Source organism: Perognathus longimembris, chromosome 20 (assembly GCF_023159225.1).
Source record: "Perognathus longimembris pacificus isolate PPM17 chromosome 20, ASM2315922v1, whole genome shotgun sequence".
In the NCBI taxonomy this organism is placed as follows: domain Eukaryota; kingdom Metazoa; phylum Chordata; class Mammalia; order Rodentia; family Heteromyidae; genus Perognathus; species Perognathus longimembris.
In genome coordinates, this window is record NC_063180.1 from 36,983,089 (window position 1) to 37,006,519 (window position 23,431).

A 23,431-nucleotide genomic window follows, 5' to 3' on the forward strand; every position below is an offset into this window, starting at 1 on the left:
GGAACATTGCAGGTCCCGGGACTGCAGTGCTACTCCTCCCTTCCCACACACACCATGCTAGGTAGGGGATGACACCTGGTGCAGAGGCATACACAAAACACCATCCTGAGCTGCATTCTGGAGATTATTCCTGAGAGTCTATCCATGCTGATGGAGAAATGGGGCTAGGTGGGAAGGTTCATTTATTTGCTCCTGGTCTCTATGCTCTCTGATGGTAAACCAGGTTGTCACATGTCTGAGCTGAAAACAAAGGGCATAAAGGAAAGCAAGTTCCTTCTAGAAAGCAACTGAAAGCCAGGTGCTGGTTCATGCCTGTAATCCTAGCTACTTGAGAGGCTGAGATCTGAGGATCACGATTCCAAGCCAGCTTAGGCAGCAAAGTCCATGAGACTTTTGCCTCCAATGAACTACCAGAAAACCCCTAGCCTTGAGCAAGAAGGCTCAGGGAACACCCAGGCCCAGTTCAATTCCCAAGACCAAGGGAAGGGGGTGCGGGGTGGGGGTAGGGAGGTAAAGAAAGCAACTGAATGCCAAGTGGCCCTGTAGGAGTCATCTGCCACCACCAGGCTGATGCTATGTCCCAGCTGTGTATGTCTCCCATGGAGCCTGACCTAAGCATGGAAGCGCTCACACAGGAAGAGGTGTCCACAGCCTGGAGGATGGAGTTATTTAGTCCCTTGGCCCTACCAGCCTAGACCTAGACCCCAGCCTGCAGCCTCCTTGCCTGCAAGCATCTTCCCTTCAGCCACTTTGATCTTCTTCTAGGTTCCTGCCCTGGTCATACATACCCTTTTGCTCTGGATTGTTCTCTCTCTCTCTCTCTCTCTCTCTGTGTGTGTGTGTGTGTGTGTGTGTCTCTCTCTCTCTCTCTCTCTCTCTCTCTCTCTCTCTCTCTCTCTCTCTCTCTCTCTCTCTCTCTCTCTCTGCTTTCTAGACCTTATCCTTCCCTGCCCAGGAGAGGCCACTGTTCTCCATGCTGTTCTTCCCCGGTCTCAGCCTCTCCACTTCCTGCAGGAGGCTGTGAGCTCTGAGAGGCTTTGCATACTGAATTCAGACAGAGTCTGTATCTCTTTAAACCTTGAACTTCCTGAGGACTGGGGTGGCATCTCCACTAGAAAAGGCCTCCCACTAAGCCCTCACTACAGGCAGCACTCAGCTCTCCTCTACTCCACCTCCCTCACCCCCAGTCATATCAGGTCCTTGGTAAACATGTTATCCACATGGTCCCCCTCCACTCCAACTGGCCCCCTCACCATCCATCAATCATCTGTGGGTCACTACACACTTGCCTGCTTCTTCCTCTATTTGGCAAATCTCTTATCTGCATACAAACCACTTGAGCTTTGAAATTAAAAAAAAAAGTCCCAGGTAATTTTAATGAGGAAACAAATTCAAGAGCCAGTGCCCTTATTTCTTTCTACGTTGGTGGAATTATGAGTTACCTGTCACCTTTTGCCATTTCAAGTAACATTATAATGAATAGTAACTACTGTCATTTCCCATGCATGCTGGTGTACTTAGAGGGTCAATGCCCAGGTGAAATTGCCGAAGTCAAAGTGTGTGTGTGTGTGTGTGTGTCTTCTTTTCAAAGGCAAAGGGTCCCCATGCTCCAAGGCTCCCTCCAGCAAATACTTTGCACACTTTGAGTCTGTATTGGGACTTTCTATTATGTTTCACTGTTCTTTCTCTTGATTAGGCTCTATGGAGTATCTTACCTCATCACTCTTTTTTTTTAAGATATATATGTATAAGGTATTATATATAATGTATATATGTGACTAGAATCAGTCTGTCTAAAAGAAAAAGTTGTTTGTTTTGTGTTATATTAAACTTAAAAACTAGGGGCGAACCACATCTTATTAATGTTGAGTCTTCCTACCTATAGATATGGTATGGATCTCAGATCCAATGGTTTCCATTATTTGGCTTTCACACCATTTAACATTTATTATGTTTTCCTGTTAATAATCTAACAAGTTATTTGTACACCGTAGAATTGCACTCTGACAAATTTATGTTATTTCTAGCAAAGGATGTTTGATTCTGTGCCTTTAGGAGAACACAACAGGATGGGGGTGGTGGTGAACCAATCAGATTCCAATCAAGCATCAAAGCAATGCATTCCTTAAGTTGGCATTTGGAAAACAAGTAAGCAGAGCACTAGGGGAGTGGCTGAGGTAGGAAGGACTCCAGTTAGCAGAGGATGGAATTTCTTGAGCTTCAGATTCAGAAATACGAGAAGTAGGTTGGGATGAGGGTGGCAAGATGGGGATGAAGACTGATCTAAAAGGTGTGGGCCGCTAGCTACATGCCCTAGAGGAAGCATCTGGAAGATGCTTGCACCTCGAGTAGCTTGAGTATATCAATCAGCAGTACACATATCCAAAACCACCTAAAACTCAGAAACCAGCAGTTGAGTATGAACACATGAACATTGGGCCCTTCTGAATAAATGAACCAACAGACCAGCTCCCGTGCCATCCCGACTTGTTAATGGTGCTACTGAGAATACAACATTCCACCACTGAAACTGACATGCCAGGCACCAAAGTACAGAGTTCAATTGTGTTTACTCTGAAATCCTCTCTTCACTCATTATTTCCAAATGTGCATGCACCCTGGCCCCTGCCCAAGGAAGCATCAATGCCTCCCAAGATAGCTTGGAATATTTTTTTTTTATTTAATCAGAGAAAGAGCTTGCAGAGAGGTGAGCGCAGGGGAATCAGCGGAAGAATCAGGGCAGAAACATCAAGTACAAAAGCAAAGTCAGCATGGGCACATGTCTGCTCTTTAGGCACGGTCTAGGCAGCTAGCAGGATCTGAAAGTTTTAGAAGCTATTTGGAAGAGCACACTTGGATATCCATGTCAGAGAGAAATGTATAGGTAGCTGATTATCCAAGACTCCCTGGAAAAAAACAAAATTATTAACATCTCCTTTTGAAAAAGAAAAGAAAGGAAGACACCAGTGCGGGAGTCAATACTGCAAAATGTAAGAAAGACAAGCTTGGGAGGCAGTGACCAATGGTGGGCCTTCATCAAGCTTTCACCTTTTATTTTTTGTAGATCTGAGACTTTGTTTTACAGTACAGAAATTTTAGTCAATTAGGATATCTTTTTTTTTTTTTTTTTTTTTTTGGCCAGTCCTGGGCCTTGGACTCAGGGCCTGATCACCATCCCTGGCTTCTTCCAGCTCAAGGCTAGCACTCTGCCACCTGAGCCACAGCGCCCCTTCTGGCCGTTTTCCATATATGTGGTGCTGGGGAATCGAACCGAGAGCTTCATGTGTAGGAGGCAAGCACTCTTGCCACTAGGCCATATTCCCAGCCCCAATTAGGATATCTTTAATATCCACTCTATATACTTGGAGAAGAAAGATGATCTTAAAGGAGTTGAACAAAAGTGCTGCTTTTGAACACTGATGGGCAAACAAGAGTTGAGAGACAAGTTGGGCACCAGTGGCTCATACCTGTAATCCTAGCTACTCGGGAGGCTAGGATCAGAGGATCATGCTTCAAACCAGCCCAGGGGAAGGGAAGGCTATGAGATTCTTATCACCAATTAACCACCGAATTGCCAGAAGTGGAGCTGTGATTGAAGTGGTAGAAACCCAGCGTTAAGTAGAAAAAGCTAAGGAACAGCACTTAGGCCCTGAGGTCAAGCCCCAGTACCAGCACAGGCTCAGAGAAGAGCCAGAGCCCTAATCACTATAATTTCCCCAGGCCATCAGTAGGTAAGGCACTCTAAAAAACTGATGGAAACAAAAGATCCAAAGTAACATAAGGAGAATAAAAATTTGCCCATCAATGGCCAATACAGTGCTGTACAGAGGCAAGGACTAGATGAATACAAGAGTATGTAGGGAGAGGAAGACTCAGAAGGATTCAGGAGGACTCAGTTTCAGATTTCACAAGCACAAAAGCTCCTGGAAGGATTCAAACCAGATTCTAACGCTGATGGGGGTCAATAACAAATAAATTTCCCAAAACAACTCATAGGGCAAGTCTGAATATCTACTACAATAAAATACACTGGATAAATATAAGAAGAATAACATATCTCTTCTTTCCTTAACTGTCATTACAAGGCTACCTACTGTATAAAATGAAAGAAGAGTTGGCCAGTTTGCTGTACTGTCTAGACCCTCCTGGGGTTAATAAAGCCAAAAATACATACGTAACATCCCCTTAACAAGTCCAGAGCATGGGACCTGGGAGAGGTTTCCAGTTGCTTACTTAATGATGCCTTGTATTTCTCGGTCACCTCGAAGGTTTGGCTGCAAAATTACTAATATTTTCAACAATGCAAATGTAATTATAGTTGAAGCACATTCTGCAGCAGGGAGAGGGAAAGATTGGCATTTAGAAGCTTCATTAAACTTTTGGCCTTTTTCAAGGGTAAATGAATCTTAGGGAAAGACATAAAGAGTTCCCGCTGATTGATTTTAAAAACAGATTTCTTGCAATTAACAGATCACAGTCTACGAAAAGGAGAGCACTCACAGTAGTTTCAATAGCTTCTTGCTTTCTCTAAGTATTTTGAATGGTAGCAATTATAAAACTTTTCTGTATATAGGTAGATATACAGATACAGTTACTCAGCAAAACTTCTATTTCCTATTTTCTAAGCTCAGGGAAATGTCGGTTACATTTGCACAAACATACCATGTTCAAGCCATTTATTTATAAGCAGCTATGCTTGCTAGATGAGGGGAAAATGTATTCAGCTCCATATCATATAGATCCCTCTGACTCTATCCTCAAGTATATACAGGCTAGGAAAGACATAAAACACCTTTGAAGTATATAAAAATATTCAGGACTCAGGTTATTCGCTTATGGTTCTTATCCCAATGTTTAAATTGTGCCAATTTGTTAAAAATATTGATCTAAACTATTATATTTTCTCTCTCTCTACCCCCCTCAGTACCCTCTCTATCCATACCCCCTCAGTACTGGGGCTTGAACTCAGGGCTTTGGTACTGTCTCTTAGCCTTTTCTGCTCTAGGCTAGTGTTCTACAACTTGAGCCACACCTCTACTTTGAGTATTTCACTGATTAATAGAAGATAAGAGCTCTCATCGACTTTCCTGCCTTGACTAGCTTTGAATTCTGATCCTCAGATCTCAGCGTTCTAAGTAGCTAACATTACAGAGGAATGAGCCACGGATGTCAGCTTCATGTTTTCTTCATCTTCCAATTTACTTGGTGTTGATATCCTGTTCTTTCTCTGGAATTTTCTTTGCTTTTCTTTTTTGTCAGGAAGCTAAATTGCTTCTCTTTGCATGCATAAAAGCACTAATTTATAAAATACATATCCATATGTCATATCTCATGTAATTCTATTCTACATTTCACTGGCACCCAGACTTATCTAACAGGAGCAAATAGACATTATTTGCTGTAGTGAGAATGAGAATTATCTAATGACACTTACATAGCCATAGATTGATTTTTGATTAATGTTTAAGCAAAATGCAAACAAACCCATCTGCTCAGGGGAAACAAACAAACAAGAGGAAGGGTGGTAACCTCAGAGTTCACAGGAATTACTGCTGTGGCTGTTATGAAAACGTACTGACTGTATGTAATCCAGTTCCTTCCATCCCCAGATCCTCTTCCTTCTCTAGCAACTCAATTCAATACACTTAACACTTATGGTGAAACAAAGAAACAAGACTACTCTGAAGAAAGCCTAGATAGAACAAATAATCAGCGGAGAGCTCCTGTACCACAGAGGGGAGCGCAAAAGAAATTTTAAATTGTTGTTCTTCCTCTTTCAACACTTGTTTCCTTGATGGGTCAAGTTAAAAAAAAATGAAAATAAAAGCTAAGTATATATTACCTCACACAGGAAAGCAAGTGCTAGAAGAGGATTACTTTTTAAAAAAATATTCTAAAAAGGAGACAGGCGCAGTGGCATATGCCTGCAATCTACTCAGGAAGTAGAACATGGCAGTTTGAGGCCAGCCTGGGGGTGGCGGGGGGGGGGGGGGTGGTGGTGAGGAGAGAAAGGAAAGGAAAGGGAAAGGGAAAGGGAAAGGGAAAGGGAAAGGGAAGAAAACAAAATCTTGGTGAGAGCCTGTCTCAAAAACAAGACTGGCATGGTAGTGCATGACTATAATCCCATCTACTCAGGAGGTGAAGGTAGGAAAATCTTGAGTAGATGCCAACCCAGCCAAAAGCAGGAGACCTTACCTGGAAAAACAAAACAAACAAAAACCAGAACAAAAGGAGTGGGAGTGTAGCTTAAGTGACAGAGTGCCTGCCTACCAAACATTGGCCTGTGTGTTCAAGCCTTAGTAGTGCAAAACTTTAAACTATCAAACTATCTACTCAATGTAAGAACCTTCCTTTGCAATGCAACAAAGAACCAGCAAATCCTAAGCCAATGAGAAAGAAGTAAAACCATTAAAAAGTTCAGTCCCACTTATTTCTATAATCTTGGGGGTTCTCTGAATCCATGGCACACAGAGTAGAGCACATCTTTTGCACTGGGATGCAGCTCCGTATCAGATTGCTTGCCTGATAAATGCTGAGCCCTACACTGGAGCCCTTAAACCACAACACAGCCTACAGGTCTCATGTATGGAGAATGAATTTACCCTACTTCTACCAGGGAGACAAAAAAGCTGACTGCTCTGTTGCATTAAGTGGAAATTTCACTGATGCCAAGGTGTGTGTGTGTGTGTGTGTGTGTGTGTGTGTGTGTGTGTGTATGTGTGTGTTTTTGCCCATAAAGGACCTGGGAAGGCAGTTCAAGGTAAAGAATGGTAGGAGCGTTTCCCATAGTCAAACAGATGTAAGAACACACACACACACACACACACACACACACACACACACACACACACTCAAGTAAACAAGTCATACTGTAGTGGTGCAAGAAGAAATTTAACTTACAACTTTCATATTGAAATTATAAACCCGATTACCACACCAAATCTTTAAAGTCCATTGTCCAGATTGCTATTTATAAACAATATAAAGTTCAAGAGTTGGAATTGAGGGTTTGCTTGTGTGCCACTCTCAGAATTCTCACTTGGTACTTTTTCTCAAGGTTAGCACTGTACTATCTGAGCTACAACTCCACTTCTGGCATTTTGCAGATTTCTTGGAGACAAAAATATCACCAACTTTCCTTCCTGTGCTGGCTTTGAACTATGATCCTCAGATCACAGATTACAGGCATAAGCTACGAGCACATGACTTATAATTGAATTGTGAAATACTTTCTACAAATGTGAAGACAGGTAACAAGTAAAGGAGCCTTTTAGTGACTATATTTCTACTCTGAAAATCCTTAGCTCATGGTTACAATGCTTATATGTGTTCTATTCCATCTCCATAGAAATGACACTGTTTCACGCTGAATGAGCCTAAGTCAAAGTTGGTCTGTCTCTCTCACACACACACACATATACACGCACATACACACACCTTAAAACAAGGACCTTTGTCTTTCTTTCCAAGACAGGCAGTATTACTTGAGGCCTGATTTAGCCTTAGACATATGACACAAAAATAATCACAAGACAATCCTAAAAGGGAGAGAGAGAGAGAGACAGAGAGAGGTGGAGAGGGGAGCTGGGTGCTGGAGGGTCATGCCTATAATGCTAGCTATTTGGGAGGTTGAGCAATGTTCAAAGCCAGCCCAAGCAGGGAAGTCTGTGAGACTCTTACCTCCAATTAACCATCAGAAAACTGGAAGTGGAACTATGGCTCAAAGTAGTAGAGCACTGGCCTTAAGCAAAAAATCTCAAAGACAGCACCCAGGTCCTAAATTCAAGCTCATGACAAACCAAAAAGAGAAAGAAAGGAGGAAGGGAGGGAGGGAGAGAGGGGAAGGAAGGAAGGAAGAAAGGAAGGAAGGAAGGAAGGAAGGAAGGAAGGAAGGAAGGAAGGAAGGAAGGAAGGAAGGAAGGAAGGAAGGAAGGAAGGAAGGAAGGAAGGGACTGTTACTAGCACATCAGTTACATCAACTTTTTCTAATTACAATGACTATATTTCATTCTTTAGGCAAAATGAGTACCTTAGGTCTACGGCCTGCAGGTAAAAAAGGCCTTTCACTGTTCAACACTAAGTCTGATTTCATAAACATTCATTCTGTCCCCCAAACCACAGGCCGGCACAATGAGTCTGTTGTTAACTATAGCCTTGGTCTTCACAGGACAATACTGTTTACTCTCAGGGCCCTTGGAGGAAAATTAGCTCCCATAGGGAAGTCTCTTTCTTACCTTAGCAAAGGCAGGAAAGGAATCAAAAGGACGGTGACAAGAAGAACACACAGGGCATGGATTTCTAAGCTTAGATTGTACAAAAATGGTAGGCGTTCAGTGTGCCAAGGAAGTGCACTTTTGCTTCTTTCTAGGAACACAGAGGAAAGGATTTGTCATGGAATTTTCCAGAAGCCATCTTTCTGCTTGGATCAAAGAACTTTGCAGTGGGAATGTTACTCATCTTTACAAGGATGAACAAAAAAAGGCAAAACACTCAGAATCTGGCTTTTCAAGGAGTTTATCTAGAAAGAGGATACCATCAAGACAGAAAGGAAGACAGCTCTCCTCAGGAAGCCAGAACTGTAGAAACCCTTTTTGTCCCCCAGAATTTTCCAAGGAGCTGATGAATTTCTTTATAGATGTGCAGGAAGACCAGGGGATGGCAGCCCACAGTGCTACAACGAGCAGCCCACCCTCCTGCTCCAGCAGAACAAGAAAGAGCATCAACTCTCCCCCATGGCAAGGCAGCACATCTCTCCAGTGCACTTTGCAAATCCACCCCTAAGTGGTTTGTTGCTGCATTAAGATGACACTCAGTATACAAAGATGGAGAAACTGCTAAACACAGGCCAACTCACCTGTCACCTGACTCAACCTCCCTGACGTGGCTGGGGAAAATGGAGGGGGGGGGTCTAAAACCAAAAGGACAGTATCACATGTGGCCCAAAGCTCTTAGAAACTGTCATGTCACCAGAAATGTGTGAGTGTGTGTGTGTGCGTGTGCACGCCAGTACTGGGAGGACCTGAACTCAGGGCCTAAGCACTGGCTCTAAGCTTTCTCACTCAAGGCTGGCAACTCTCCCACTTGAACCACAACTCTGTTTCTGGCCTTTTGGCAGTTAATTAGAGATAGGAGTCTCATAGACTTTCCTGCCCAGGCTGACTTCAAACCATGATTCTCAGATCTCAGCCTCCAGAGTAGCTAAAATTACAGGAGTGAGTCACTGGCTTCAAAAAATACATTGTATATCTACCTCAATGGAGGCAATGTTTCACCAGCATTTTCTGAAAGTACATAGGGCACTAATAGAAGAATGTCCCATTGTGATGGCAGTTTAAGACAAATTTTCAAAAAATACCCATACTTTCAAAAACAGCTCACAGATACAACAAGGCTGCTAGGGTGGTTTTCCCCAGCCTTCTCTTTCTCTCCCTAAAAGTTACTACTTAGCTTTTCATATTTTTTTTTTCAGAAGGGATAAGGCAGTCAGGTCTGACAACAGGACACACTGTTTCTGTGGTATCTTGTCACAAGGCCTCCCATCATGTGCTCTGAGGCTCATTTACTGCACCCCATTGGAATGCCTCCATTCTGAGAGGGGAGGGGGCAGGGGAGGAGGTTCTGTGACAGCTTGCTTGCCAACAATACCAACAGTAAGGGAAGAAGGGTAGGAGCCATTGAAACCCTGAGAAAGAGTCACTTAGGGAAAGAAAAGTTAATGACAAGGCCCGTGTCCATGCTGGGCAGAATTACTGAGTGTTCAGAAAGGCTGTGCTGAAAGACACGGTAACAAGTGTGGATTGTGCTAGTAGCTTTCTTCAGATGACAGACAAAATGGCAGCAGGAAAGTCATTTTCTTTCTTTCTCAAATGGAAAAAACAGGGGAAAAAAACCCATAAACTAAGCAAAGACCCAGGCCAAGGGACCATTTGAACAGATACCCATCCATTATAAGATGTGGCAGATGTCCCTTTCAAGGAGCACTGCGGGGTGAGCCTAACCTGGAGGAGACAGACACTGCAGAGGGCAGGCATGGGAAGATTCTTGCCAAATGCCATTCCAGTGCTGGCTGACAGGAGCCCATCTAATGGGTGAATAAAGCTGGAGGGTCTCAATCTGTCATCAGTGGGGCAAAGTATTTCAGCTATACTACCATCTCTATCACCCAGGGGACTCTCTTCATCACAGGAGCACAATCTTAAAATAAGCAGAGTCTTTCTGTTTCCTCTACTCAAAGCTAATAGGAAAAATGAAGTTGGAATGGTGTTTGAACCAATATTTTCATGTCTGAGACATGCAGGTTGAGCTGTCAGATCCATTTACCTAAACCACTTAGATTTAGATTTAGAAAAAGGGGAGAAGAGAGAGAGGGAGGGAGGAGGAGGAAGAGAGGGAGAGGGAGGAAGAGAAAGTAAGAGAGGATGAGTAAGAGAGAGAGAGAGACAGAGAAAGATAGAGAGGGAAAGAGAGAGAGAGATTTGGTAGCTGGGGATGAAGAGGAAGTAGAGACAAAGGTCTGAGAATATACATTCTGAACCCATACCAATTGAGTTCCAATCTCGGGTTTGTAATTTACGAAGTTCACTGGTCAAATTACTCCTTGCGCCTTTATTGTTGCATCTCTGAAATGGAATAGTGATTTGTATCCATATGAAAAGAGAGGTAGAAAATAGAAAAGGCTTAGGGTCGTAACTGGCATACAGTAAGGTGTCAGTTAAGATCACAGCTATTGTTGCGATCTAGGCGTAAGCTTGCTGGCAGCAGGCATGAGGGTCTTTGGAACTCTAGCTTGGCTGGCAAATAATGTTTGTGCAATCCAGTGAGTGAGTGGCCTCCCCTCCCTAGTCAGCCCTCCACTCCTCCTGCCCTTGGTGGCCTTGGCAGAGATGTGAGGTTGACTGGGGACGGAGACAACTGAAACTCCCTCAGCCAAAATAGGAGCCCCACCTCTCCCACAGACACGAAGGGAAGACTCTTGTATTTTTCCAGGGTCCGCTGAGTGGTCACAGGGGGAGAGCTATGGGGCAGAAAGACAGAGCCTCTGGCAGTGACAGGAAGCCCAGCACCTCCCCCAGAGTGGCAGCCAGCTGCCTTTTGGCTGGAAGCTTATTTAAGTTGTCTTCTGTCCCATTTCTGAGGCTCTACAGGGATGCTTTGGGCACTGGAATCTACGAATAAATTGAGAAGAGTGAGGCAAGGGGAACACTCTGATCAGATGAGCCTGGCTCAGGCCACCCTTGGACCTCACAGTGCTGGAAAGGCCTTGATGGGCAAAAGTGCAAGAAGGCCGTGTGCAGCAGGCAGGGGCATGGGTGTTGCTGTGGCAGGAGCCTTGCCCAGCTAGAGACAGGCTGCCATCTTCCTCCTCCTAAATGAGTGTAGAATTGCAAAGGTGGGCATCCCCACCATTCCTGTTCCCAGAACTATCCATATGCCAAGAAGTCTTAGAATAGTTTTAATTCCTAACACCCCAGACCTGGGACGAGAGAGAGAGAGAGAGAGAGAGAGAGAGAGAGAGAGAGAGAGAGAGAGGTGTGTGTGTGTGTGTGTGTTTTAAAGGATCATGTGATAGTTTTCATTGTTTTACAAGCAGGGTGCAGAGGGAATTTTAATGTTCATCTTTTTAACTATAGCTAGATTGGCCATCCCCCACGCAGTGACTGTCTCGATTCCATTCCTCTAGTAGCTATGCTTTAACAATCTATCATTATCAACACTTGGTAGGATTTACAGCAACCTATCTCTCTTATCTCCTGGCAGGACCACCTACCTTTTGAAAATTCCCTGTTAAGTCCCCAGAGCCTGTCTAATTGAAATCAAAGCTCATCGTAGAAATTTCCTTTCAGCCAGTGATGTCAACTTCTCACCTCTTCTAATCATTAACTTGTACTTGTGACACAACCTCTAAGAAGAGCAACAACTCCTTTCCTTCACAGACCTTCCAACCTTCCGGCATAGATGCTAACAAGCATGACATGGTCAAGTGCAAGCAGGTCAAGTCAAAGCAACACAAAGGGTCCGGGTGGGTGACATACAAAGTTGCTCGTAGTAGGAAATGGAAAGGCTACAATCAGAAAGGTCTAAATTCTTTGTGAAAAGGTTGAATCCCAAACCTGCCCAATGATATTCTACTAACTAGTCTGTTCATACAGAAGCAATGCAAAGAATCACTATTAGAAAGACTCTGAAGCCATGAAAACCCAGCAGCAAAACCAGGAGCCCCACAGGTGTAGCAATTCAGCAGCCCCAAATCAGTGCTGGGGTCAAGGCCTTCTATAATCTCCGTGTTAGGCGAGAGAAAGACATTATTGTGGTCTTGTGCTATCCTTTGAACATTTCATGGACATCTCTGTTTTTTCTAAGTAACCTTCAGTCACCTAGAAGTTAACCAGAGAAAAGTGGGTCAAAAGAGAGTTTTCGGGACTGAGAAGGAGTAGCTTCTTCCCAGAGAAACAAATGTAAACAGAGGCAGAAAGTTATCACTGGAGCTCAACAGTACGAATTGTCTCAAATAAGGTCCTCCACAAACACCACTATTAGTGAGTGACTTTGCAGTGAGAAGCAGAATATCTGTAGTCTCCAAGACTTGTCTTTTGAGTGTCTAGTAATCAGGTAGAGAGAGGAAGGGGGGCTGTGGGAGTTGTGGTTATTGTGCAGAGAAGCCTGGCAGGTGCCCTGTCCCTGAAGTGATCGAGGTATTACTTACCACAGACATGCTCATGTCAGCTGGACATGATGTACCTAGGATGCCACGATGTCCTCCCTGTCTCTACCCAAAGCCCAAGCTGAGTCTAGTGACAAGAATCCTCAGAGAAACTCTAAATGCTAAAGAGCATTCTGCAGAATAACTCATCAGCACTCTTCAAAATATCAAGACCACATGAAACCGGGGAAGACAGAGAAACTTCACCAGACTGGAAGAGACTACACAGATATGGTAAGTAAGTGCAATAGGGGATTCTGGAACTGAAGGGGGGAGGAAAGGGGAGTGGGGGAAGGATCTGAGTGGAAAAACCAGTCTAATCTAAAAAAAAAAAAAAAAAGAAATCTGCAGTGAAAGAGTATTGTGCCAATGTTAATTTCTTGGTTGTGATAATTGGATTATGGTTACGTAAGATGTTAACATTAGGGAAAGCTGGGTGACATTTCAGGAACTCTCTGTGCTGTTTTTCCACTTTTTTTTGTAAGTCTAAAATTATTTCAAAATAAAAAAGCTAAGGAAGAGGGAGAAGGAGGGGAGGAGGCTGAATGACTGCTCAGCTCAGCTGATTGCTGGCAAGTAAGGGTCATCCTTACTACAGAGTTGCTGGTTTGGGGTCCAGCTAGGCAGATTTTCTCCGCTCAATGGATTTAGCAACCTTCAGTGTTCCCTGATACTGCACAGCTTAAATTCCTAGTGAATAGAGAAAGAAGTCAAATACAAAAGTCACACTGACATTGAAGACAGAGGAATTATTTTTCTTCCATTTGTACTGAGATTTAGAACCCAGAGGTTTGTACTTGCTGGGAACTTATGTCCACATTCCTTTATGTTCTGTTTTTTTTGTTGTTGTTGTTGTTTGTTTGTTTTTTGGTCAGCTGTGAGGCTTGAACCCAGGGCCTGAGTGCTGCCCCTAAGCTTTTTTCACTCAATGTTAGCACTCTACCACTTTGAGCCACAGCACCACTTCCGGTTTTCTGGTGGTTCATGGGGACTTTTCTGCTGGGGCTGCCTTTGAAACTGTGATCCTCAGATCTCATACTCCTAAGTAGATAAGATTACAGCCATGAGCCACTGGTGCCTGGGCTGGTTATTTTTTAAAGACAGAGTCTCTTACCTTTTGTCCAAAGTCAACCTGGACCACAATTCCCTATTTGTGCTTCCCACATAGCTAAGGTCACAGGTACAAGCCACCATACATGTTTTGTTTGGATGAAGTCTCATAAACATTTTTGCCTAGCTTAACCAGGAACATGATCTTCCAAATCTCAATCTTCTCAATCTGCATATCTGGGATGACATGTTTGTTACTAGAGTGACAAGCTACTGTTTGACATGGGGTATTTTGGACTTTTTGCCTGGGCTAGCCACCAATCACAAGAGGGCAGAAGAATACTTGAGAAATTTCAAAATCCTAGCTACTTTACACAATCTCCTAAGTGTACATATCATCTACTTGATTCAGAGGCATAACCCCTGTAACAACACAAAGTAATTTGCCTAGAAGACACTTTATTTGTAACTTGGCTTTGTAAGACAATGGAGCCCTAATAAAACTTGTGATGAGTTAAGAATGATGAGATGTCCATGTTACAGAAGTTAGCTCCAGAAATGTTTTGGGAACCATCCTTCTTCTTAGATGGCAAATGTACCGGAAGCTACATGATTTGCTTTTGACTTTGTAACTCCCTAACAGACTAAGGCAACATTACTTGTTTCCAAGAATTGCAAGTGTCTCTACTCTTCGGCAGGCAGGGCATTCACTCTGATTGCCTGGGTTCATCCTGGGGTGGAAAAAAATGCTTTTCCAACAACTACAGAAGCCTTCCCTTGGGCTGGGGATATGGCCTAGTGGCAAGAGAGCTTGCCTCGTATACATGAGGCCCTGGGTTCAATTCCCCAGCACCACATATACAGAAAATGGCCAGAAGTGGCGCTGTGGCTCAAGTGGCAGAGTGCTAGCCTTGAGCAAAAGGAAGCCAGGGACAGTGCTCAGGCCCTGAGTTCAAGGCCCAGGACTGGCCAAAAAAAAAAAAAAAAAAAAAAGAAGCCTTCCCTTAGTGGGAGAAGCTACTGTTCCTGGAAGAAATCTCTCCTTAAAGCCACAATTATACCCACCCCTCTCTTTGTGCCCCCAAACCCCCTTTGAAAGGGGAGGAATGGGGAAAAAAAAATGACTGCTCCCACTTTGCTAGTGCAAGTTACTGGTGAGTTCCTCCTTGTGTTTCTTCCATAGAGCTACCTGCACACAAGAGCAACTATGCAGGCTGAGAGCCAGTGGCTCATGCCTGTAATCCTAGCTACAAAGGAGGCTGAGATCTGAGGACCATGATTCAAAGCCAACTAGGGCTTATTACTAAAAGTATATAAGACTCTTCTCTCTAATTAATCAGCAAAAAGCCAGAAGTAGAAGCAATCGCTCAAATGGTAGAGCTCCAGCTCTGAGTAAAAAAGCTAAAGACATAATGCCCAGGTTCTGAGTTCAAGCCCCACAGTTGTGTCTGTTGCACCTCTCAGCACAAACTTTTAAATCCCCGTGTGTGTTGTGTGTCCTCTCATCCCGCACTCCTAAAAACTGAGTTCCATTCAAGAACTCAATCTAAGTCTGGAAGACAGCACAACTGAGGTGTCTGGCTGTCCCTTCTGCCTGTCTCCTCAAATCCTTGACCTAAACCCCTGATACCTGTGGCAACAGGTGAGGCTCAAGGGATGGTATGCACTGTGAAGGCAAGGGTCAGCACTATCCTTCTAGGTTTATGTCTCTGAGTTTATAAGATTGCCCCTAAATGCCATCCCTCAATAAAAACCCCAAGTCCAAGGGCCAAGGGTGCCCTTGAGCCACCCAGGACTGCTTGGCCCCGCTTACCACACGGGTTTGCAAAGGGGAAGGTGCTCAGAGGTCGCTGCTAATAGAAAACTGCTGCGTTGGCAAATATTTCTGGCAACCCCTAGAGTTCAGTGTCTTCCCAGCTCCATGGGTCCCCAAAGGACCAGAGACTTATTGAACCCATACATCAGCTGTGATGCAGGGAAGTGCCGAGGAAGGCAAAATGAAGCTGCAGGACGAAAAAGGCAAGAGTTGTTGGGTTGAGTTTTGTTTTAAGCAGATCTGATCCTTCTATGAGAGAACACACACACTGGAAAAGTATGGCTGTCACTGTCAAAGCTGGAATGTCTCATGGCTTCCGTGTTCTCAGGAAAAGGGAGTGAGGAACCCTTTAAACATTGGTGACAACTATCATGGCCAATGGGACTGAGTTCTCTGGATGCTTCAACCTGCTATTTCGGTGGCCCTACTATTCAACAAGCATCATGGTGATGCTTGCACGACCCACTGTATAAGTTTTATAAACTCTTACCCCCCCCCCAAAAAAAGAAAGGCATAGTTTAGAAGTTCAAGTTGTAAACACAGGGTGACAACACAGGGAAACAGAGTGGACTCACACTGTCGGGTAGGAGAGAGGAATGGTAAGGGCAGAGATGGGTTTTCATTAGGGCATGTCATTAGTAATTCCTCATAAACCCAGCAGAGCAGAGCTGGCTGTATAAATCACATCCTTGTATTCACGGTCCATACTATTACTCAACAAGGATAATTCAAGCAATTACTAGAGTTATCACGATCCAATGCAAGTTCATTTGAGGATCCCAAGTATGTGAGCATGAATATGTTTTTGGCTGTCTCTAGCCAGTACGTTTATGAAAAACAGGTTAAGTTTACTGGCTCAAAACGCCTTTTTAATTTAAAAGAGAAAAACAGCAAACAAAGAAAAGCTTAAGCTTTTAAGATTTTCTTTTTTTTAAACCTGGAAAATAATCTTGCTGTCAAGAGCATGCATGATTAATGATTTATGGGATATAAGCTTGGGTATCTGTGTTACTATTACATGACATTTCCTAACAGCTTGTAATTGCCCTAAAGATTTTCTTTTGGAACTAATATGCTCTCTCCTCATTCCTATCTCCTGCTTTTTTAAAAATAAAAAAAGCATCCTTGCATAATTTTCTGGAAATTTTCAGACTACATTTATCAATAGGCCATTCAAACACTGAACTGCTGTCAAGTCATCCACATGGAATTACAAAAATTACCATCGAGAGAATTACTCCCATAAAAGAGATGATACAAATACAATCCCTGTACATCCATGGGAGAAAAACTCAAGGAACAATCCTTCCTCCCTCCCCCCACCACCAAGATTCAAAACCTAAGGGTACTTGGTCCCTTCTAATAAAATGGTGCCCAAATGCATACAACCTGGGCTTATTCTCCCCATACTTAAACTCATCTATACCCAAGTCAAGGCAAATACAATAGAAACAGCTGCCATAATGCATTGTTTAGAGAATGATAATTAAAGGGCCTCAACCTTAATGAGATTTCTCTTTGATAGTTTTACTTTTAGGTAACAAACAGTACAAGAAATGTATCCAATGCCTAACGTATGAAACTGTAACCTCTCTGTACATCACTATGACAATAAATAAGAAAAAATATTTTTTTAGTGGTACTGAGGTTTTGAATTTAGGATCTGGTACTCTACCACTTGAGTCATGCCTCTGGCTCCTTTTGTTACTTTTCAAATAGGGTCTTGGTCTCTGCTTGTGCTGGCCTGGACCTCGGTCCTCCTTCTTAGGTTTTCCATATAGCTGGGATGACAAGTGCATGCTGCTACACTCAGTTGTTATTGGTTGACATGAAGGTCTCACAAATGTTTGGCCTCTGCTGACCTCAAACTGCAATCTTCCCCATCTCAGTCTCTAGAGTAGCAAGGACTATGGGCATGAGCCACTGCACCCAGTTTTCTTTAATAGTTGTAAAATTTGGGCAGAAGGCATGGAATCTACATTTTATGTAGAGTTTACCATCTCCTCTCTTTCAATAACGTCCAGCATCAGACCTGAGTGTGCAAAGCTCACTGGGAGGATACCTGCCTCATATGGGCCAGGCTCTGTGTTCAGTCCACAGCACCACCCTACAAATAAACACATCCACCTTACAGGGCTATAATTCAACACTCGGCTCCCCAAACAAGACTGTGATTGAAAGCAATTACTTCCACAGATAGCAGTTTTAGGATCTGGAGCAATTAAACTAATAATGGTACTATTTGCAATCAGAAATTGGTTTCACAAACCCGTTACAGGGACTAGGTGAATGTACCTGAAATTCTATAAACCATGGTTTATGTAACATCAAGTTCCCCAGTAGACACAGCAAGCAAAATAGTTTTAGGAAGTCAATTCCTACCTTCCAATTTAGCCTAAGGTAATTAACTGCATCTTAATCGAGGAGCAGAAAGAAGCCCTAAAGCTTCATTAGGCATCCTACCTAACTTGAATTCACTTTTCTAGAGATAACTCTGCACTCAAGAAAGACAATGAAGATCTGCTTAGTTAATTCATATTCACTGAAATGTGTCGGCATACTTCAATAGGAGGATAATCCTTAATCTTGCAGCCTCTTTGAATAGTAATGAAGTGTCCAGACTGTAGCTTTAAAAAAAAAAAAAAACTAACTTGTGAGGAGGTTAATCATCTCAGTTTTACAGAATTTCCTTCTTGGCCTCTCTCAATCTTCTTTTCCTTCCTTCATTTAACTGTGTAATGAGTCCTGGAATATTCTGAGAACTGTTTGTGGAATAAGATACAGAGATTCAGCCAGGAACCAGTGACTCACGCCTGTAATCCTAGCTACTCAGGAGGCTGAGATCTGAGAATTAAAAATCTGTGAGACCCTTATCTCTTATTACCCATCAAAAAGCTGGCAGTGGAGATGTAGCTCAAGTGGTACAGTGCCAATCTCAAACAACAACAAAGCTAAGGGAGAGTACCCAGGTCCTGAGTTCAAGCCCCAGTACTGTCCAAAGGGGGGGTGGTGGTAATAGGAGTGAAGCTTAAGCTAAGCTAGAAAAGCCTGCTGAAAGAAGAAAGGATGTTCCAGGCCAGGTCACAGTGGGGACAAATGAAGAAGACATCACAAGGCAGAAAGCGTCACCCCTATCATCTCCATTTTAGAAAACCATGGTCAACAAATTTATGGTAGACATGTGATAAGCAGTCAGTCACAAATAGATAGAATTGCTCCTCAAATTCAATACTACTTATCACATTCAGTTATTGTCATAATTAAGTAATTTTCTAGTAAAAGAAAAGTATGCAGAGAAAAGTAGGCACATCAGGTTTCACCAAACAACAGCAGTGGCCAATTCTGGTCCATCCGAGGTGACCAGGTCACTGGCAATTGTACAGTTACAAATTGTTTTGAATCATCAAGTGTCAGTATTAGAGCTACCCTTTTTTCAAGGTTATAACTTCTGCATTTAAAACAGAGAGAGTCACAAACTGTCCCCAAACAGTAAAAGCCCTCATGGCCTGCCTCTCCCAGGATCTAAGAGTTACAGTGTTCTTCTGCTTCTATTTAGAGCATCATGAATGCTAAACAGAAATGTTTAAAAATGATTCCACAAAGCGCAGCAAAGTAGACATCAGCCTCCTGCAGATCTGAAGGGGTGGCACTCAATTTTAGCTTGCAAATGTGTTCTTAAAAGTAGACTCCTTGTTTGTCATCCGTAACCCCTAACCACACTAATGACATATTTGTATAACTCCCAAACAGGGGTGGGGGAGAGCTGCTGGAAGCTTGGCTCCATGGTAGAATTCCTGTCTATAAAGCTTGAAGTCCTATGTTCAAAATTCTAGGACCCCCAAAGTGGGAGAATAACACTACAACCAAATAAATGTGTGTTGTGTTGGGAGGGAGGAGGGTCCACAAGTTAATTTCTAAGGCCGCAGCAGCAGCAAATGCTATAGGAAAATCAAAGAGCAATTCTCTCAGATTAGAAATACCATTACTTAGCATACGTGCTATCTCAGACATGGGTAATGCTCAAAGTGTGAAAGAACAAATGAGTATCAAAAACCATTTAATAATAAATCCTCTTTTGACACTCAACAAATCAAATGTTTTAAAGTAAGCAAGCAAATAAACTAAGTTGGGGACTGGTGCCTCATACCTGCAATCCTAAACACTCACCGAGGTAAAGTTCAAGTACATCATGGTTCCAGGTTAGTCTGGGGAAAAACAAACAAACAAAAAACAACATCCAGGAGACTCTCATCTAAATAAAAAGGTAGGGTACTGTGCAGCTGTCCTTCTAGCTATACAGGAAGCATAAAGAGGATCACAATCCAGGCCAGCCTAGGGCAAAAATAATCAAAATAATCTCAAAAATAATCAAAGCATAAAGAACTGGAGGCATGGCTCACGTGGTACAGAATTTACCAAGAAAGACCAAAACACTGAATTTGAACCCCAGTACTACCACAAATAAAAGCAACCAAATAAAACAACAATAAAACCCTCTTGGACTCCAGATGTAACAGATGAGCTAGAAATTATTTTTAAATCAATGAAGCTTTCCTATTCCTTAGGAACAGTGGCCTGAAAGACACCTCTAGAGACTTATTTTCATGATTAAAAAGAATGTAGGCCAACAGTTGTAAGCAAGTGCTTCTGAGGATTTGAAAGAAGTTACTCTCAAGTAATAGTTCAAATAGCGTCAAGTTCATATAATGGAATCTAGAGCATTTAAGGGAACTGGTCAGCTTTGTAAGGCATTAGGATAGTAAGTGAACCCATGCGCTCAACAGTTCATATTAGGTCTTCCTTAGGTTTAAGAAAAAATACACACACACACACACACACACACACATGCACACACACACACCTCACAACTCAGAGCAAATACATTAGGATAAATATGTATTAGAAGAGTTTCAAGTATTTCAACTCCTTCTTTTCTCCCCATACTTTCCAGAGGCCATTCCATTTCCTTATTTCAATTCAGACAGACAGACAGACATGTCAGATTTGCAAGTACGTCCTCTTGGCTTGCTTCCCCAAGCAGCCAATAGCCACCCCACCCAGGGGAGGGAGGCACAGTGGCCAAACCAGGGTCTAGGCAGATAACTCTCTACAGGTCTGGGTAGGTTTCTGGCTGGAGCCAAAGAATAAGTGAGCCAAAGAATTGTGAAAAGTTTAGCTCAAGTGTCTGAGTTGTTGGGGAAACCTTACAATGAATCCCTTTCTAAGGAAATGGAGTCAACACTGAACAACGCTGTTCAGGAAAAAGCACAGGGTAGGGAACCCTGGACCTGACACATGGGACCAGGGCAGGCTGGCCATCAGTCTTGGGATAGTTCTCCCAAGTGTCTGGCTTTCTGAGATCATAGTTCCTACCAACCCAGAGTTTGAGGGCATACCTATAGGGAACAACTCAATATCGGACTGGCCAATTGGCTGTCGGCAGGTGGGATGGGAAGTGAGAAAACTTTTCTCCTCACCTCCATTTTCTACTTCAGAATACACTGTAAGAATTCTTACCTCCTCAGGGTTCCAAGCACTTTCAATGACCTCATCAAGTTGGCTAAGGGAGAGTTACTCCTTTATTTGTAAATGGCCTTTAAAACCAAGTCATACTGCCAACCACTGCCTTCGTTGTCCAAGTCTGAGGGTGGCCCAGAACTCTGCTTGTAAGCAAGAGGACGAAATTTAATCTTAGTTCTTCTCTCATACCTCCTTCCCTTTTTTGTTCATTAAGAATGAACAAAGCAGGGTGCCTGTCATCCTAGCTACTCATGAGGCTAAGCTCTGAAGATCACCCTTTGAAGCCAGCCAGGACAGGAAAACAGAAGTGGAGCTGTGGTTCAAATTGCAGAGCAGCAGCCTTGACTGGAAAAGTTAAGGGACAGCAGTCAGGCCTGGAGTTAAAGCTCCAGAATCAGTGGATGTAGGTACATGTACATACATCCACACGCGTGCACATACATGCACGCATATCACAATGTAAACATCACCCAAATGGAACCAGAAGTATGGATTGCCAGTATGCACACAAATTCTGTGTAAACAAGGTGCCATGATACCAAGGGGAATTCCTTCAGATTCTTAAGGTGGCTGCCAGTGCCCATCTGACACACATGGTATGATTTCTGTCATAGCCATTGGCTCTGAAACTCCTAAACCCAACTGGAAAAATCACATGGGCCGGGGGGTGGGGGGGGATGACATAGACTTCGCTGTCATATTTATTATTCCTTCTCTGATTGGGAAGTAGAAAAGGCTAAACATGTGGAGCCAACCAGGCCTCTGAAACAGAAATCACTTATTCTGGTTACTCAAATTCAAATCTCAGTAACACAGCAATTAGATTTTAAAATAAACTATCTCTATGACCTGGCTTCTAAGAAGAGGGCACAGTGGGATGTAGACGCGTCTACCTCAAGGCCTCCATATGGCCCTGGCCAATGATAAACCCAACCTCTTTCACACATCACAGAGAGCAAACCGGTCCAGGAGCCACCTTGAATTATTTTATTGCCTACTCGGGTGCCCAATCACTACTGAGATATACTTGTCGGCAACAAAATACAGCTCTTCCTTCTGTCTTTATCACACTCGTTGCCAGACAACTATACTGAGCTAAAGTGGGTAATGGGATGGCAAACATTTCCCTAAAACGCTTATAGATGTCATTGATAAACAATAGAAATTTAAATGAGATACAAATGCACTCCTGGAAACTTAAATCTCCCCGCCCCCCCCACACACCCACCGAGGGGCTCCAAATCTTCAAATCTTCATACACCTGGCAGAGAAGAAAGAAAGCAAATTCCTAGGGAAGTCTAGATTTATGGCCTAAATATGTCTTCCTCTAGAATATTTAATACACTTAAGCTTTAGTAATTCTCTACACTTTGAAGACGTTCTTCCACGATAAATTACAGTAGTTGCATCTTTCATTGCAGCACACATAAATACTGTTTGGCTTTCAGGAAACCAATTACAGCACAGTAAATCATTTTAACATTGCTTTCCAAAAATCTTTTTAAGTTGCGACACGGACAGGGAAAAGAATCACAAGAAAAATGCAGCTTTCACATTCTACCATCCAGCCTGCTACAAAGAAAGTGTTACATGTGTTTGGCTATTGGAGTAGATGCAGAGAGGCATCAGGCTCAATAAACACTTATTGAGCTCCTGTAATGTGCAAGTGTCCGGGGTTGAGGTCACGAATGGCAGGGTCTCCATGATTTCAAGGCGGCAAAGGCTACTATCCTGAACAGTGGATTTGTGGACACTTATTGTCACCGTGGGCATTCTACACACGGAAAAGCACACCTTATCCCCATAGCATTCCTGAGAGATAGAGAGTGGCAGACCATTTGAAAGGAATGGAAATCACTGCTCAGTGCCATCAGAGTCACACGAAAGTACACTACACGATCCATTCAAATCCCAAACACAGTTGACAAGTAGACTGTGCCAATGCGATGGCTTCAAGATTATGCCACATTTGTGAAATTGAAGAACACAACAACACAGCACATGATCAAGTCTTAGGAGGGACTACAGACTGAACCACACAATGCTTAGAGAGAGGCATGCCTTTGCTGGGACCTGATGGTCAAGGAAACAGCATGAGAAGTGACTCCCATTGCATGCAAGAAGGCAGGGAAATGAGAGACAAGGGTTGAGTGTTTTGGCAGACTCTTCAGAAATCCAGTCCAATAATCTGTGCCTCTGTGGGGCTGCCAAAGATAAGCTGAGGTATGGGGGTGGGAGGAGAAAGCAGAGTTTAACAGTTGGCATTTTGCATGACAGACAATAGAGAGCCATTGTGAAAGGCTGTCAACAGGTGAGTCTGGCCCACCTCTAGCACACTCAACAGT

At 43.2% G+C, this 23,431-nt stretch overlaps 1 protein-coding gene and 3 long non-coding RNA genes across 5 annotated transcripts in view; 2 read left to right on the forward strand and 2 right to left on the reverse strand.

Annotated features, from left to right (window-relative positions):
- LOC125368534 lies at positions 1 to 21,326 on the forward strand. Its single transcript, XR_007214243.1, has 3 exons — positions 1 to 304; positions 16,235 to 16,240; positions 21,315 to 21,326. It is a non-coding gene; the product is annotated as an uncharacterized LOC125368534 (long non-coding RNA).
- The window catches only part of Igf1r (insulin like growth factor 1 receptor), a 224,827-nt gene that overhangs the window by 80,650 nt on the left and 120,746 nt on the right, over positions 1 to 23,431 (reverse strand). The gene's annotated exons all lie outside the window — the stretch shown is intronic.
- Positions 916 to 6,716, forward strand: LOC125368538. The gene is made up of 2 exons (XR_007214247.1): positions 916 to 1,576; positions 6,674 to 6,716. It is a non-coding gene; the product is annotated as an uncharacterized LOC125368538 (long non-coding RNA).
- The window catches only part of LOC125368533, a 13,503-nt gene continuing 10,465 nt past the window's right edge, over positions 20,394 to 23,431 (reverse strand). Inside the window, exon 2 of the long non-coding RNA XR_007214242.1 lies at positions 20,394 to 20,427. This is a non-coding gene — a long non-coding RNA (uncharacterized LOC125368533). The remainder of the gene's footprint in view (positions 20,428 to 23,431) is intronic.